Genomic DNA, 18,027 nt, shown 5'->3' with positions numbered 1-18,027 from the left:
ATTATTATGGATACAAACCGATTGCTTTCTATTGTGAAAGTAAGAAAAAAACCAATCAAAAACAATGCCTCTAAAACCATAATAAGATAATTTATTTAACAATATTTTATGATTAACAGAATCAAAAGCTTTGGCTAAGTCAAGAAAAACAGCAATTGGATGAAGATCAGAATCCAAAGCTTCTGTAATACTTTCCACAAGTTTAGCAACAGCAACCTCCGTTCCAAGCCCAGGCCGAAAGCCAAATTGAGAAGGAGACAAAACTGAATGTCTATCAAGAAATGATAAAATTCTAATCTTCATAGATTTTTCAAATAGTTTAGAGAAATGTATTAATAAGGAAATAGGTCTATAATTCGTAAAATCAGAAATATTACCAGATTTATAAATAGGAATGACCAATGATAACTTTAAAGCATTAGGAAACTTCCCTTGAGTGAAGTTTGATTCTTACCGTGTTTTTAAACGCACCAAGAGTGTTGAGTATTACATTGTTTTAAATACACTAAGTGTTGGTCATACATTGTTTTAAATTCCGTAAGAATGTTGATTCTTACATTGTTTTAAATTCACTAAAAGTGTTGATTCTTACATTGTTTTAAATGCATTGAAACTGTAGTGATATAAAAAGAACTAAAAAAATTAAGCCCCCTAGTGGCACAGTGGTATATCTGCGGACTTACACACTAAAAACCGGGTTTCAACACCTGTGGTGGGCAGAGCACAGATAGCCCATTGTGTAGCTTTGTGCTTAATACAAAACAAAAACTAAGAAAATTAATATTGCTAACCTTTATTTTACGAAAGACATCTCGGTCTGAATTTATAATAAACAAATCTCCCTCCCTCTCACTGTTGAGAAACACAGTTTTCTCACGTATTTTTCAAAGCAGTATCTACTGTCCAATGATAACTGGCTATTGATTTTATTAGTCACTCCTAGGAGAATCACATATTTTTTGGTTGTTATATTGATTTTCTATGACACTTAAAAATATTCGCAGACAATAATTAATCAAGTAACCTACTAAAAACAATGTTATTTTATAATTATTGCTAACTTCGACTGAAGAAATGACCCAAAGGGTGGAACTTGGGGAATATCTGAATACAAGTGATCATTTCTCCATTATGTTCGGCCCGGCATGACCCGAAAAGTGAGGGTCGCAACCCCCTTCCCACCAAATATGTTCAATCTTTCTGCTGTTGGTGCATTATAATGTTACAATCAATCCCACTATTCGTTCATAAAAGAATAGCCCAGAGTTGCTGGTGAGTGACAGTTGTCTTCCCTCTAGTGTTGCAATGCTAAATTAGGGACGGCTAGTTCAGATAGTCCTCGTGTAGACTTCGTGTGAAATTGAAATTAAACAAGTAATCCATTAGGTTCGATGTTTTGCTGCGTACGGATAAGAATAATGATATTTTAGTTACAAATTTCAGAAAAACAAATTTTGAAGAAATGTGACAATAATCATATGTTGTGAATTGGGCAGCTGAGGTATTTGGAAAATTTTCAAAGATAATTTTTTTAAATATTCAAGGTAAAAATATTCCTTATAGAAAGAAATTTATAGCTGCAAGTAAAAAAACCAAGTTGGTTCACAAAGAGTTTAAAAATAAAATAAAATACATTATAAATTTGAACTGATTGGAAAGACTTGAAAGATTATATATAATATCAAAAAAGCTGGTGAAACAAGGAATTAGGGACATCGAAAAGGATTTATAATAAATTTTAGCTGAGAATGTAAATAATTACCAAAAGGATTTTTTTAACTAGATTAAGTGTAAAGAAAATGTTAGGATAGGGATATCCTGGATAGGACCCTTGAGAGATGATCAAGGAACGCTTGTATCTGATGATTATGAGAGAGCTGAGTTATTATATTTTACATTTTTTTTTCTGTTTTTACTAATGAAAATTTAATCAGTATTCCACATCTTGAACAGTCGATAAATCAAAATGAGATCAAACAAGACGACTGCATTAATTCTGTGTTGGTGAGAAAAAAATTGAAATTTTTTAAAATCTTAAGATTCCTAGGTCAAATAATATTTTTCAAAGAGTTTTGAAGAATGTTAAAGATTGGATATGTGAGCTATTTACTACTATTTTTCGTCAGTGCTTCAATATTAAGCAGGTATCAGAGGATTGGAAGTTAGGTATTGTAACTCCTCTTTTGAAGGAAAGTGATAGGGATGAGTCTTACATCACTTGTGGGAAACGTTTTGGAAAGTATGTTAAAAGATGCTTTCCAAAGTCACTTAACAAAAGCTTAGAATTTTGTTGGGTAACCAATATGGTTTCACTAAGTGGAAATAGTATCTTACAAATCTTTTGACATTCTTCGAAAATGTTACTGCTTATGTAGATGAGGGTAAGGGTGTAAGTTTGTACCTGGATTTTCAGAAAACACTTGACAAGGTGTCACATGAAGGGCTTGTAAACAATTTTCTCCATAGGTGTGGAGGATAGGTTAGCAAACTAGAGGAAAGAGTGACTGGATGGAAGAAAGCAGAGTGTTGTTACAAATGGAGAACAGTCAAACTGGATTAACGTTACATATGGGACACCTCAGGACTTAGTCTTATAACCTTTGCTCTTTTTGATTTACATCAATCATAGAGATGAAGAATGGTTAGTGAAATACTTAAGTCTGCAGACTAAGCTTAGTGTTGGTGTCACTAACTACTAAGAGGATACTGTTGATTTACAAAGGAACTTAGATCACTTATTGAGTTGGGGAAATAAATTGAAGACGTGTTTCTGTTGGAAAGGGCTCATAGAATGGTGTCTAGGATAGAGGAGCTCTCATATCAAGAGAAGCTGAAATATATCGAATTGTTTACCGTTGAATAAAGAAGACTTAGAAGGATCTGATTGATAGCTTTAAAATCGTAAAGGAAATTGATAGTGTTGACGCATCATCATTTTTTATACTTATCAGTGAAAATAGTAGGACTATGGGACACAAGTATAAATTTTGGCAGGGTAGGAGTCGTCTTCAGCTGAGACAGTTTTGTATTTCTAATAGGGTGGTTGGCCTTTGGGATGTGTTGCCTCCAGATGTTGTAGAGGCAGTAAATTTAAATGAGTTTAAGAAAAAGCTGGATAAGTATAAGAATGATAAGGGTTGGATTTTTTAAAGTTAATTTAGTTTAGAAAGTAGAAGAGCCAAAATGAACCAATAGATTCCATGTTGTCCCAAAACGTTATATCTTTGTTTGTTTTTTAATTTCGCGCAAAGCTACACTAAGGCTATCTGCGCTAACTATCCCTGATTTAGCTGTGTAAGACTAGAAGGAAGGCAGCTAGTCATCACTACTCACCGCGAACTCTTCGGCTATCATTTTACCAAGGAAATTGGGATTGATCAAAACACGGCTGAAATGACGAACATATTTGGTGTGAGGGGATTCGAAACTGCGACCCTCAGATTACAAGTCGAGCACCCTGACCACCTGGCAATCCATGTCCTTTTCTAAGTAATTTCTATTTTTACCAGTTGTCGGACATGTTTCGAAAGGAAGCCTGTATGAAGACATACATTTAGTAAATAGATAATGTTTTGTGCTCCTTTGATCGATAGAATGTAGTCATTAAAATATTATCGAAGTCTCAACTTACGTAAGTTAACGCTTGTGGACAGACATTTCATGAGGTCACAGGAATAACTAATGTAAGAGTGTTCATCAAGAAGAGACATACCACGAAATCATAGGAATACCTGATGTAAGTTAGCGCTCGACAAGAGACATACCATAATGTCGTAGAAATACCTCATGAAAGTGAGTGTTCAACAAGAGACATACAATGTGGTTCTAGATTAACTCGTGTAAGTTATTGTTCAAGAAGAGACATACCATCATGTCATAGGAATAACTCATGTAAGTTAGTGTTTAACAAGAGACATACAGTGTGGTTCTACATTAACTTAAGTAAGTTATTGCTCAGCAGTAATAGACATCAAACAGTTAGTGTGTTTTAGGATTTTGACATTACTCATAAAATAACAATTTTTCATACAAGACTAGGATCAGACTGAAGTAATTTGTGGGCTGCCTACCAAATTATTCCGTTATACTTCCGAGATTGTTTTCAATATGTAGAGATGTTTTGTTAAACAAATACTTGTTTCAGCCTCAATGAATAAAAGGACAGAATATATTCCAGTAGCATCAGCATCCCATCCCACAAAGTATTCCATCAGGATTTCCATTAATTTTTAAACACACACTAAATCATATGTATTGAACTCAACATATAAATCCATTTCCGAGATTAAACATCAATAATGATGTCAGTAGTGGTTTTCCTAGTGCGTAAGGCGTGCGACTCGTAATTCGAGGGTCGCGGGTTCTCGCACGCGTCGCGCCAAACATGCTCGCCCTCCCAGCCGTGGGGCGTTATAATGTGACGGTCAATCCTGCTATTCATTGGTAAAAGAGTAGCCCAAGAGTAGGTGGTGATGACTAGCTGCTTTCCCTCTAGTATTACACTGCTAAATTAGGGACGGCTAGCACAGATAGCTCTCGAGTAGTTTTGTGCGAAATTCCAAAACAAACAGTGGTGGTTTTAATAAATATATTATATTTATTTTACAAATTCACCGGAGTCAAACGAATTCAACTTACTTTATGTTACGTTCACAATAGGCGCTTTATGAAAAAAAAATGTCCTTTAGTTACTATAAAGTATTTATGAAAGGAATTTCAATCAAGAGGCTAGACTTGAATTCTGTAATATTAGTACATTTACGGACATACAACGCTAAATTTGAGGTTCGAATCCCACGATTGAAAAACATGTTGAATCCGATAAATTAACAAAGTGATAATAATACATTTCACAGCAATTTGAATTTAATTGTAGTCTTTCTCGTTCTAAAGAAAGCTCTCCATATTTTGAAAAACAAAAATACACGATCAGATTTATCGTAACGAAAACATTATTTATAAGGAAAATAAAAAATTATGAATATTCAATCATAAAAGTTAATTGTTTTACATGTTGAAAAAATAAAGTCCATAAATTTCTAATTTTGTGTAGTCTTATATAAAAGTTAAATTTCAATGAAATTCATTACATTGAAAGACTCGTGTCACAAAATAAAAACTTTTAAACTAATTATTATTATCTGAAACTCGCTCTCGCCGAGGATATTTAAACAACAACATTATCCAGAGACCAAAAATGAATAAAATTATCCAAAGACCCGAAATGAACAAAACTAACTGAACGCCTAAAATAAAGCAGGTTATCCGAAGACCTAAGATTAAATTATTCAGAGACCTGAAATAAACAAAAATATTTGAAAGCCTGAAATATACAAGGTTATCCAGGAACCCTAAAATAAACAAAATTATTCGAAGGTCTAACACAAAGTTATCCGGAGACTTGAAATAAACAAAATAACCATAAGCAAGTTGTCCTTATTTATGTTTATTTATGCTTTTCTATATGTAATAGTTTTTTTCTTTTGTCAACAGTGTTTTAAGTTCTCGTAGTTGATAGCCTAAAACTAAAGTTTTCAATTTCGAAGACCACATTTGTATCTCAAATAAACAACACACCTATATTAAGTTGTGTAAACGATAACTGTTAAACCATTATTGGCTATAACTTTATCTCCAAGTTTATTGTTCTAAATGAGGTGATTACGCGTTATGATTTAACTAACTGTTGTTTTATTGGCCAAAATTAATGTTATGGATCATCTCGTTCAAAGTGGGAATTTCTTTAATTAAACCTTTATGATTTAACGTTTTGATTTAATCGACTGTTGTTTTATTGGCTACTAGGAATATTGTGGGTTATCTTCTGCTTAGTGGGAGTTTCTCTAATGGACTTAGGTTGAAACACAATGAGAATTTTCGCGGTTTTGAAATGATAGCACTGCTCTAGGTAATACTCTAGGTAATAATAACAATGGTTTGCATAATAAGCTGCATTAATTCCGTGAAAGGTTCACAGGTTACACTGGACTTCATTACCATCTCATTTTAGAAGATCTTGAAATGAAATATTATTTTCATGTCTTTGTTTTCTTACTATTACTATAAATACAAAACACTTGTTAGCACCCATTTACTCTCTACTTTACAGATATCATGGCCGAATAAACTACGTAACCAATTAAACTTTGGAAGTAACGAACTAATTTTTGAAACCCTTTACCTCTGTTTAGAAGAGGATGGCCACTAAACTAACAAATTCAATGAAGAAAATGAACGTCATTTGTTTTGGTTTTTTGTTGTTGTTTTTTGCCTAGAAATTAAAGGTTTCGAATTTCGAATGTGTAATTAGAAATCCTAAGCATTAAATCCAATATTTAATCAGATAATACCAATTTTTAGAGTTATGTGTACTTGCCCCTCAGCCGCAAGACTTCAAGTACAATATGCCTTTCCATCGTTTTGTTCTGGTTTGTTTGTTTTTTAACCCACCTTACAAGTAATGCAGTTTCGGTTTCATTTCCTGTGATTTCTTTTAATAACGTGACCTGTTGATTCCGAGAACATTTTATTTCCAGAATATGACAAGAAGAACCAATATGCTCACTAAATGGATAAACTATGTATTCTAAATTTGACAACTTATCTTCGTGAGCCGTCGCCAGGAGTCGGTCGCTTATAGTCGAGGATAAACTGCAATGTGCGCAAGAAATTCTGTAAGTCGTTGTTTTGAATTGAGCAGAAAGCTACACAATGGACTATCTGTGCTCTGCCCACCACGGGTATCAAAACCCGGTTTTTAGTGTTGTAAATCCGCAGACATCCCGCTGAGCCACTGGGGGCATTCTGTAAGTTAAAACCAATGTTATCAGACCAAACACAGTAACTAGCTCTTATTGACATGACAACGTATTTGAACAGAAATAACTGTTTATTTTAACTTGGTAATAAGGATAGAATAAAATAAAATTAGTGGTTTACTTTATTTTCCATAAATATAGCAATATACAAATATATAAAAATATAAATATACAGCTGGTATACAGCAGATTAAATCTAACATTTCGCAAGTACTTACAAGCCATGTATGATATTCAACTGCAGGATTCCAGACTTACAAGTATCTAGTTTTAACCTTTTGAAAATTATTAAGTAGTTAGAGCGTTCGAATCGCAAGCTGAGAGTCACAGGTTCAAATCCATGTCCCAGCAGACATGGTTGCTCTTTTAGCTGTTGATGGTCAATCCCACAGTTCGTTAGTAAAGTAGTACCATCCAAGACTAACTGTCCTGTCGTCCAGTTCTTCACTACTAGATTAGTCATGCGCGAAAATTCAAGAAAAGTTACATTTTCCAAGTGAAGTAATGAGACAATGAAAAACTGTTAAATTTAACCTCACACCCAGGGCACAATCTCTATTAAGAGTGATCTCGAATCGAAGATTGAAAGCAAGCATAGCTATGCACTAATTTCGAGCGTATATCGTCACAGCACGCTACTTGTGTTATCGACCAACAAATCCTAGCTACCGTTGTTTTTTATTACTTGGTGTTCAAACAAACCTTCATATATACATTGAAGGCTAGACAATGTGTATATAACTCTCCTGAGGCACTCAGTCCGTTGTAAGAACCGATATTATTATGTCATGTCGTCGTGACCAGTACATACACAACTTGGTAGACTACGACAGGAGGACGACAATCTGACGACTATGGGTTTGTGTAGTAAATCTGTATACAGTACATCAAAATCACGTTGAACAAAATTGTATATAAAAATCGAATTCCTTTTTTCATCTGTGATTTATGGTGTGAACAACCGCTATCCACTCTATATAATGTACGGTCTGAACAATCGTTATCCACTCTATATAATGTACGGTCAGAACAACAGTTATCAACTGTATATAATGTACGGTCTAAACAACCGTTATCCTCTCGGTATAATGTACGGTCTGAATAACCCTTATCCACTTTATATGATGTTTGCGGACTTACATTGTGTAGCTTTGTGGATAACTTAAAAAACAAAACCAATGGATGTTGAAAGGAAAACATACTAATATATTATCAGAGTTATAAAATAATGTCTCTGTGTGTCTTGGCAGCACGGTTTATATTATAAAAAGTCCTATTGCATATTTTGATAAAACATGTCTATTTATGTTTGTTATCAACAAGGTTTGTATACATGTATTTCAACCCTAAAAACATTTACTGTTTGTTCTTTTACAACGAGATTCATATATTATTTAAATTATAAAATCTTCTACTACATTTGGTATCAAATAGGCTTAACGGTTCTACAATTTATAAGGGCTTTCACTACGTTTCTTGGTGAGAAAAGCCAAAGTTTACATTCTTACGAACAGAGCTGGAGTAACCTACTGTTTAGTGTGCCCGGAATGTGGATCGTAAAGTTCGTACGTTGTTTTCTTTTACCGAAAAAAAGCAAAACGTATTATACTCTTCAGGCTGTTAGTGGGTTATAATAATAACAGTCAAATTATATTTCCTTGACAATAATAATCCAATGTTGGTTGTTACTCCTTCCGAAATGGTCCCGGCATGGCTAGGTGGTAAAGGTTCTCGACTCGTAATTTGAGGGTCGCGGGTTTGAATCCCCGTCACACCAAACATACTCTCTCTTTCAGCCGTGGGAGCATTATAACGTGATGGTCAATCCCACTATTTGTTGACAAAAGAATAGCCCAAGAGTTGGTGGTGGATGGTGATGGCTAGCTGCCTTTCCTCTAGTCTTACGCTGCTAAATTAGGGACTGCTAACGCAGATAGCCTATAGTGCCTTCACTATTAGAAGTCCTACTTCGTGTTATATTAAGCATTGACAACAAATGGGTCGAATACTTTTCTAAGTCTTTTGTTTGCTATTTTACTTCAAAAAAAAAAACTTCTGAGACGAGTGAACGTATTTGAAAACGAATGCACGAAATTAACAGAGTATTGCTGAAGGTAGTAAACATATTTCGAAACTACCGCTATCTTTAATACCATATTTTTAACACCACAACAAAAGTAGAAGAACAAAAGGGACAGTGGAATGAAGGAAAATTTGCTAAATAAAATTGATCGAAAGTTTAATATGTTGTCTGAACTACCATTTAAGATATTATCAAAGAAAACGTTAAATATTAAAGACGGGTAGGAGAATTCTCATCAGTAAAGAAACCTAGAAACCTGAAACCTAATTTTTTTCCGGTCAGTAGACAGCAACGAAATGGTCAATATCATTTCAATGTTTGTTTCTTTGTAGTTAAGCACAAATAAGGGTCAATATCATTTCAATTTTTGTTTGTTTGTAGTTAAGCACAAAGCTACAAAAAGGCTATCTGTGCACTGCCCACCACGGGTATCGAAACCCGGTTTCTAACGTTGTCAGGCATACAGCTCTGCCACTGTGTACTTTAATGTATACACACACACGAGTATTTATAGTTGAATTATAAAGGCAATAACATTTCAGCGTTTCTTTTTTCACACTGCTCATTTTAAAATCGAAAATTTAAATAAATATTTTTCAATTCAAATATCGCTAAAAAGAGTCGCCACCTAGTGAATACTTTGCGCATGCTCTGTTCTTGTTTGTTGAATTTCGCGTTTTTTTCTCTGGCCCTCCCTAATTTTAAATTGATAGCTCAAAGTCAATACCTTTCAACTTGTTTGGTACTCCATTCGAATAGTAAAACTGCGGGAACAAGTAAACCCTTGGTCCGGAGTCCGGCACGCTAACCTCTGTGCCGCCCTTGGCTTTATACACTCTGATGTTTTGATATTTAATTCCATAAATCATTTATGATAATTCCACTTCAGGCCGTGTTATTTGCTCTCCTTGGATCTGCTTCCTAATTCTTTCATCACGTATTGAATTACACATTACCTCAGTTTCCATATACATTACCATTAACTTCTTATTAAAGCAAACTCCCTTTATAAGTTCAAATTAAAACTTAACCCAGTAATGAATACGCCTTATTTAACGTGCAATTCTTATTTAGGTATGTTTTTTTTAATTTTGCTCAAACCTACACGAGGGATATCTGCGCTAGCCGTCCCTAATTAGCAGTGTAAGACTAGAGGGAAGACAACTAGTCATCACCATCAACCACCAACTCTTAGGCTACTTTTTTACTAATGAATAGTTATTTGTCAGTACCATTATAACGCCCCCACGGTTGAAAGGGCAAGTATGTTTGGTGTTACGGGGATTCGAATCCACGACCCTCATATTAGTAATATGAGTCGAGCGTCTCTAACTACCTGACCATGCTCTTACTTAGGATAGAAAACGTTAATTCATCACTTCTCGCTGTTAGCAACATTTTCGGCCTTAATTCTAAACATATTTCACGACGTTTGACTACCTAACGAGATTTTGGTTAGTCCTGACTCCATATACTAAACCAACAGCTTCAGAATGATGTAATAAAGTAAGTATAGGAAATAATACAAATAAATTTATTATGTGCGTTTAATAATTCAACCACTACCGTTAATGAAACTAACGTAAAAGAAAGAGTGTAATATAACTGAATTACAAACCACCTGAAAAGAAAACGTTCAAAAAATCTAGATTGACATATTTTAAACCTCAATATTGACATACGTATAACGTTCTTCAATAGTTGGCCTCAGTTTTAGTAAACAGTAGCATTTTGCGGTGGTAGACTAGGAAAACATAACTTCGTGCACCAACACTTGAGGGCTTTCAATCCGAATAAAGAGTGGATTACTCCTATGGTCTTAATGAATCATCAACTTCGTCTCGTGCATGACACGTGTAAGTTTTTCCTTTACTTTTATAATATATTGTCAGACATGAAATCTGCTGCACAAGTTGATGGTTCGACATAGTTTGAAAATTCTTAGTCTTGACGTAATCGAGTCTTCCTCTCAATAAGTACGTGGTGCTCACTGTTAAGCACGTTCCACGTAGTCATAAAAGTCATTTGCCTGAGTTAAGATGTTTAATAATCTCTGACAGTCGTATTCTAAAGACATTTTTATAGGAGTGTGTATTCAACATCTCGAGCCATGGAAAACAGCAATACGAAACACCTTTTATTTCCTCTCAAAAAAATCTGTTTTTTTTTCAGTCTTTCTTAATATCTATGAAAATGCGTGAAAGTACAAAACATCACGTAGTTCAACACACTTCTTGAAAACGAAGTGCAAAGTTCACTTTTTTTATAAAAACTACAGATCTCTCTACAAACCACTTACAAGTGCATGCTTCGTTTTTATCATAACTAAAGAAAGTGCAATTAAATTAGATATTATGAAAACCATTTTCTCAAACTATCGTAAAATAGGCATAATGAAAATCACAATCTCACACATTTCTTTTTTCAAAATATTTGCACAAAGTTTCACAAAGGGCTATCTATGCAATGACGTCCCTAATTTTTAAGCTGGTAGGCTATAAGGAAAATGCCTCCTTATCTGGTATTAGAAAACGAACATTTAACTCTCAGTCAGTTATCTAAATAATGAAATTGGTTTTGTTTTATTTCTATGTACCACCTTTAGTGATATGTCAACATGTTGACTTGAGCTGACACTAAAGTAAAAGTATTTTTGTAAAAATTGACCACATAAATATTCTTAAAGTTCTCCACTCTATCTACTTCTAATCTATTTCTTTACTGATTTATTGCCCAGCCATCTAGTTGCTCAGCCGTAAGTCTGCGTTCTTATAACGCTGTAAATTACGTATAGATACCCGTAATCGGCAAAACTTACACAACCAATTATATAACTTTGTGAGTAATTACAAACAAACAATTTATTTGAATGAACTCGTTTTGACTTGTTTCACTATCTTCTTTACTCTATTATAACATTACAGGTCCGGCATGACCAGGTGGTTATTTCGTTCGACTCATAATCTGAAGGTCGCGGGTTCGAATACCTATCACACCAAACATGCTCGCCCATTCAGCCGTGGGGGCGTTATAATGTGATGATTAATCCCACTATTCGTTGGTAAAAGAGTATCCCAAGAGCTGGCGGTAGGTGATCATGACTACCTGCTTTCCATCTAGTCTTACACTGCTAGGTTAGGAACAGTTAGCGCAAATAGCCTTCGTGCAGCTTTGCGCAAAATTCTTAACCAAAACAACCCAATATAACACATTAATAAACCTGAACCTCTACATTACTTGAACAGATATTAAAATACAGAGACTGCTTTTTAAGTATACATCAGAGTTATACTGCATAATTGCCAATAAGTTGTGATAGTGTTGGTAATTGTTAGATTAACAGGAATGGCAGTTAATTTAAGTTGTTTGGATACGACAATCTAGTAAAGCGACCTCGGTCTTACTTATCAAACTAGTCGAGCATTGTAGAATTTTTACTCTTCAGATGATGAATTTTAGTAGGTTTTTTGGCTCTCAGTAAACCTATAGGCATCATCGCACCGAAGTTCAATGTCATGTTTACTACTAGGTGACGCTAGTAGTCTATCAGAATTAAAAACTGTTGTTTCTATGGTCAAGAAACTATTGAGACCTCTCTTTTACCATCTATTGTTGGTAAGTGTTGGAGAGATGTAGCAACTTGATGTTCTCTTGAAGTTGTTTTTTGTGTGTATGTGTGCTCAGAAAGATTATGTAAATAGCATCTCGTGAGCAACACAAAAAAAGGAACGAAATATATGAATGATAGATTAGTGATTTTGTTTTAAAATTTTGAAATGTTATTCAGTTTGATTTTTCTTTTACTTTTCATTTTACAATAAATTTGACTTTAAAAATAGGGTAGTTTTAGGTTCTAGCTACTAGAATAAACTTAGTTTCTTAATATTAATGTTTCGTTTTGAGTTTTTTGTGTGTATATTTTCTTGTATTTTTATGCCCCTCTTATATTTATCGAGATCTTTAATGCATGGCAGTTTTGCGTACAATTTTGAATATTTAATCGTTGGAAATAACTGTTATTTTAAATGGTAAACATTCTTATTTTTATAATTAATTTTGGATAATGCTAAAGGCACCGAAACATCCAGAATATCCACTTCAAAAACGAATAGTAATATATGTCTCCAAGTTATTAAAAAAACTAACAAAAATGAACATTGTCTCAAATTCATGATTATGTAGTGTTACCAAGACAAGTAAATATATTGCATGTATCTATAGGAGTATTTAGTTACAGTGGTACAGATAGCGGATAAAACCAATCAAAAACAGCGTTAGAAACAGCGTCGTTATACTTACAAAGAAAATAAAAACATTATTTTAATAATGTCCTTCCAACCTCGCTTAATTAATTTGACATCGGCGCTCCTGCCAACAGTCTCAACAGCTTTATTAATTCATGGCTATTTGACGTCAGTACCCCTGCCAACAGTCTCAACAGCTTTATTAATACGAGGTTATTTGACGTCAGCGCCCCTTCCTACAGTCTCAACAATGATTTTGCCTTTTGCCTATATATATATATGATGGCATTTCCAGTTAAAATGTTAAATCTTCAATTACTATAACATGTTACAAAGAGTTGTAAAATACGGAGAGATAAGGCTTGCAGTAATACTATACATATGATTATATTAAGATTTCATTGAATACACTTAGCGTTCTCACAGTTGAATACTACTGTAAAGCGTGTATAAAAACATTACATAACGACATCGATAGAAACTACCTACAAATTAAGATTTTATAAATAAACTTCAAAATTAGTAAGTGTGTGTGTTTTCTTATAGCAAAGCGACACTGGGCTATCTGCTGAGTCCACAGAGGGGAATCGAACCCCAGATTTTAGTGTTGTAAATCTGAATTACTTACCAGTGGGGAAAAAATAAAGTACATTTCGTACAGTAAAAAGTCCTCACTTTAAAAACTTTATTGACTAAATATTATAAATCAGGTCGATTATTTTACCACGTGCATTACAATTTGAAGACGAAACAAAAACTTAGCCCATAGATAAAGGTAAACTTATTTATGTCAACTTTGAGAATATGCTGAGCCTAACATTTTCGTTTTTCATTAATAACACAATTTATACAAACACTGGAAGTAACTGGAGAAACAACAGGAAATAAGCTATAAAATACAAATACTGTGAGAACGTTTTTCCCTTTTATCTTGCAAAAATTAACTGCACCAATGTGTGTGACTCCTACGATGATGTCGGTGTTCTACATAAAATTAATGGCACCTCAACTCATGATCAGTAAGTGCAGATTCTGAGTTATCATACCATTCTGATTGTTCTTCATTTAATGAATCAGAAACTGTCACTCCAGTATAAAGTCTATAAAATTACTATGCCCAGTAGTAGTAGTGTAAACTAATTATAGCAGTAAAGACTAACTTACACACTCCAAATTTTGGCTGATCAAGGATACGTCAAGCATAAACTTGCAGCAACTTTCTGTTTCCACAGAATTTGTGTATAATTGTCATTGTTTTTAAATAGAAAATTGGAACTCTCCAAATGTGGTGTTAACTTTATCAAACTATATTCTTTATTAACAAACAACAGCCAAACACGGATCTAGCCAACAACCTTGCTGTAATACAGATGAGAATATTATGTTAGCATGAAATGGTCTCAAAATAAGCAACCGAACGGTTGAAATGGGCACAGACCACAAACTGTAAAGTGATGAAGATTTTGTCTAGAAGGAAAATATTCCAGTTGAACACTTACAATCGCAGCTTCTCTTGAATCTCTATGAGCGTATATAAAAACCAAGAATATCAAAATGTAACTAAACAACTTAGCCGAATTGTGGACTAACATAGGACATTTGGAATAATACTTCACAATCCTACATTGATAAACTACTGTGTCACAACATGAAAGTTATAATACTTTAAGTAAAGCAAACATACAACAAATGATACTGTATTACATAACTTAGTTTTCTTTTTAAATATCTAAGATAGCGTTTGTAGTATTAATAAATTCATCATATAGTGACCATTACTCATTGTTTGTTACTTCTGTATGTGTATCGTTTTTATATTTCCATCAATTTGATGCTCGGCTACAAAAAGTCAATTTAAGATGAAAATACTGAAGCCTATAACACAAGCGTTTTAAAAAGATGGACCTTTCTTCAGTTAAATAGATGTACAAATGAACTAATTTTTGAGAGACAAATTACATACCCAGCTCTGCCCTTGGTGAAAGCCTGTATATAATAGTCTGTAATGGGGTTTCTTTTTGAATCTCTTGTTATGGACTTTAAATGTCTTACATTAAAGGTTTTGCTGCTATTTTAAAGATGCTCTGCTTTTCCATCCTTTTTTGTCATGAAATTTCAAAAAAATGAAAAACTGTCAAAAAACGAACAACATTTCTGTGAGGATTTTCGGTTGGGTTCATTGTCCAAGAAAACTGATGTAAGACAGGGAAAGTGGATCGAAAGTGAGGAGGTGTAGCAGTCAAATCGAGAAATTTGATAGAAATGGCAAAACAGTCACTTCACTTCTTGTTCAAAGCAACAGTTTACAGAGGAGACGTGGTAATGATTTCTACTGTCTGAGCTTGGTATATTTAATTCATTAAATTTAATGACTTGTAGATCAAGAAACAAGAAATATCCTTAAAAATATTTTCATTATGAATTACTTCTCTAATTAGTACTTAAACGCTTATTGTATTCCTAGTATAACCCGGAAGTTAAATATTGTGAATCAGAAAAGAGCCGGAAACATAAAGAGCAGCAATATGTTTATTTTGCATATTATAACCGGATATTTTGTTATTGTATCATCTGGTTATTGTGAGAAACAAGTCAAGATGATGGGAATTTCATACCTAGTCTTTGATTTGTATAATTCTGTTGTGATGTGGGTTTTGTTCAAGTCAACTCTTTACAATAGCTACTGTAGTAACGATCTAGGGGTTATTCTGTAATATATTTTTATTTTCAATATATGGAAAGGTTTAATAAGGATTTTGTTCGCTTTTGAACTACACAGTTAACAGGTCAAGTTTGGTCTCGATCGGTTAACTTCTTTAGGAGGAGACACGTCCACAGTTTTTGATACTGGACGGTTACCACTTTGATATGGCTTGATATGCGAAGAATGTAAGTTTCTATAATGATCTCTGTCAGAGCTGGATAATATGATTAACTTAGTTTAAGGAACGCAGGTTGACTGAGCAATAGCAAAAATGTATGTATATATACAAATTACCTAATATATTTAACTGTGATTTTGTTGTGAAGGATTTGAAATGTGTTTATAGAATCTACACTGAAATTAGGTGACCAGCTTCTATCAAAGAACACAAAACGTAGCTACTAAGTAAGAGCAGCAGCACTTGTCCTACACATTGTTTACTCATAACATAAGTAATATGTTTTAACAAATTTTAGTTTTTCAAAAATGTTGCATTTCGCTCGATTTACTCAGCATCGTCAGATGGATAGAATTGAAAACTGGAATAAAACCGTCCCGTATTAAAGTATTAAATATGGGGGATTAAAATAAATACATGATAATATATACGTGCTGCTTAAAAACATGTGGTAACTTCTACATATTACTTCCTTAGACATCTGTTTACTTTGTTGTCAAGCCGTGTAGTGGCGTTCTCGATGGTATGAAACATGAAGGTTTGATTCTATCATCCACTATATTCAATTGATGATGTTAGTATAACTTAGTGGTTTTTAACTAAAAGGTTTTAAAAACATATTGATTGTTTTATCCGTAGACAGAACAATAATATTCATGTTAAAACTATTCTTTATTTAATGTTTATATTGTATTTAGTGTCCTTTTATCTCAAAATAACAAACCCTCGATTCGCATGAATGTGGGCTTTATACTGGCTTTCCAATAAGCAGTTCTTTATTATTGTTAGAATGTAACGACCAGCGTAAATTACATGTGCAGCGAATTAAATTCCCTCATTAACTTCTGGCACAAATTAATTCGTCTATCAGATAAGGCTTCAATTCAATATTATTTAAACAAACCAACTACCTATCGTCTGTGAAACCCCAACAGTTCAAATACATCAATGAACAGAAATAGAAAAGGAACGTTACGCAATCTCTCATTGATATGTTTGGTGTACAGTGTACAGCTCATGAAACGAAATGAAAAATATTTAATGATTTAGGAAACCCATGAAAAGAATAAAACGCATGATAGGACTTATGGTAACTTAAATATATTATACAAAATATTTTATATATATACTGTATAAAATATAAGGTAATATACATGTTATATAAAACATATGGTAGCTGATACATACTGTATAAAACACATGATAACTTATACATATTTATAAAACGTATGGCAACTTATACAGGATAAGTTTCTTTTCAAACCCTGAGTTATTTATGGGAACGATGATCAGTTTCTTTAAGCAGAACGGAAAGAGTGCCCCATGGGTCGAGAGAGAATAGTGATTATTAGCTGTCCTCCCTTTTGTCCATCACCTCAAAATTAGAGACGGTTATTACAGACAGTAGTCACCTATCTTTACGCGAAGTTCAACAAACAAACAAAAAATGCATGCTACATTCCTTTCCTCTAACAACGAAGAACTTCTTCGTGTTTCCACAGGATTCATCCAAGATTTCTCACGTGGCAAATCCCAAAACACACACTTTAAAACCACCAGAGCGACCTACCGCACGCTACCGTTTATCTCGTGTTGAGTCGGTCCACGGTTAGAGCTGTAAGGAACTGTGGTACACGAAATTACATGATTATTCTCCAGATAACAAGAGTCAATCACACAGAAATTTAACTTAATAATAATACAAAACTTTACATTCCCATGCCCTCAACAGTAAGTCTGGGTGATTATTACTCTAGAATTCGAGTTTCGATACTCGTAGTTGGCAGAGCTCATTGTGTAGCTTTGGATTTAACAATGAAACAAGCAAATAAAACAAGATACTGGTACGGGTATTAACACTTTTACTAAAATAAAGCAAAGAACAGGTTAACCTGAAGATGACCTAAGTAGGTCAAAGCGTTGTTCTCTGCTTTGGATTTAACAATGAAACAAGCAAATAAAACAAGATACTGGTGTGGGTATTAACACTTTTACTAAAA

The sequence above is a fragment of the Tachypleus tridentatus genome, chromosome 7 (assembly GCF_004210375.1).
Source record: "Tachypleus tridentatus isolate NWPU-2018 chromosome 7, ASM421037v1, whole genome shotgun sequence".
Classification (NCBI taxonomy): domain Eukaryota; kingdom Metazoa; phylum Arthropoda; class Merostomata; order Xiphosura; family Limulidae; genus Tachypleus; species Tachypleus tridentatus.
The sequence above is the reverse complement of the archived record's forward strand: the minus strand, read 5'-3'. Positions refer to the sequence as shown.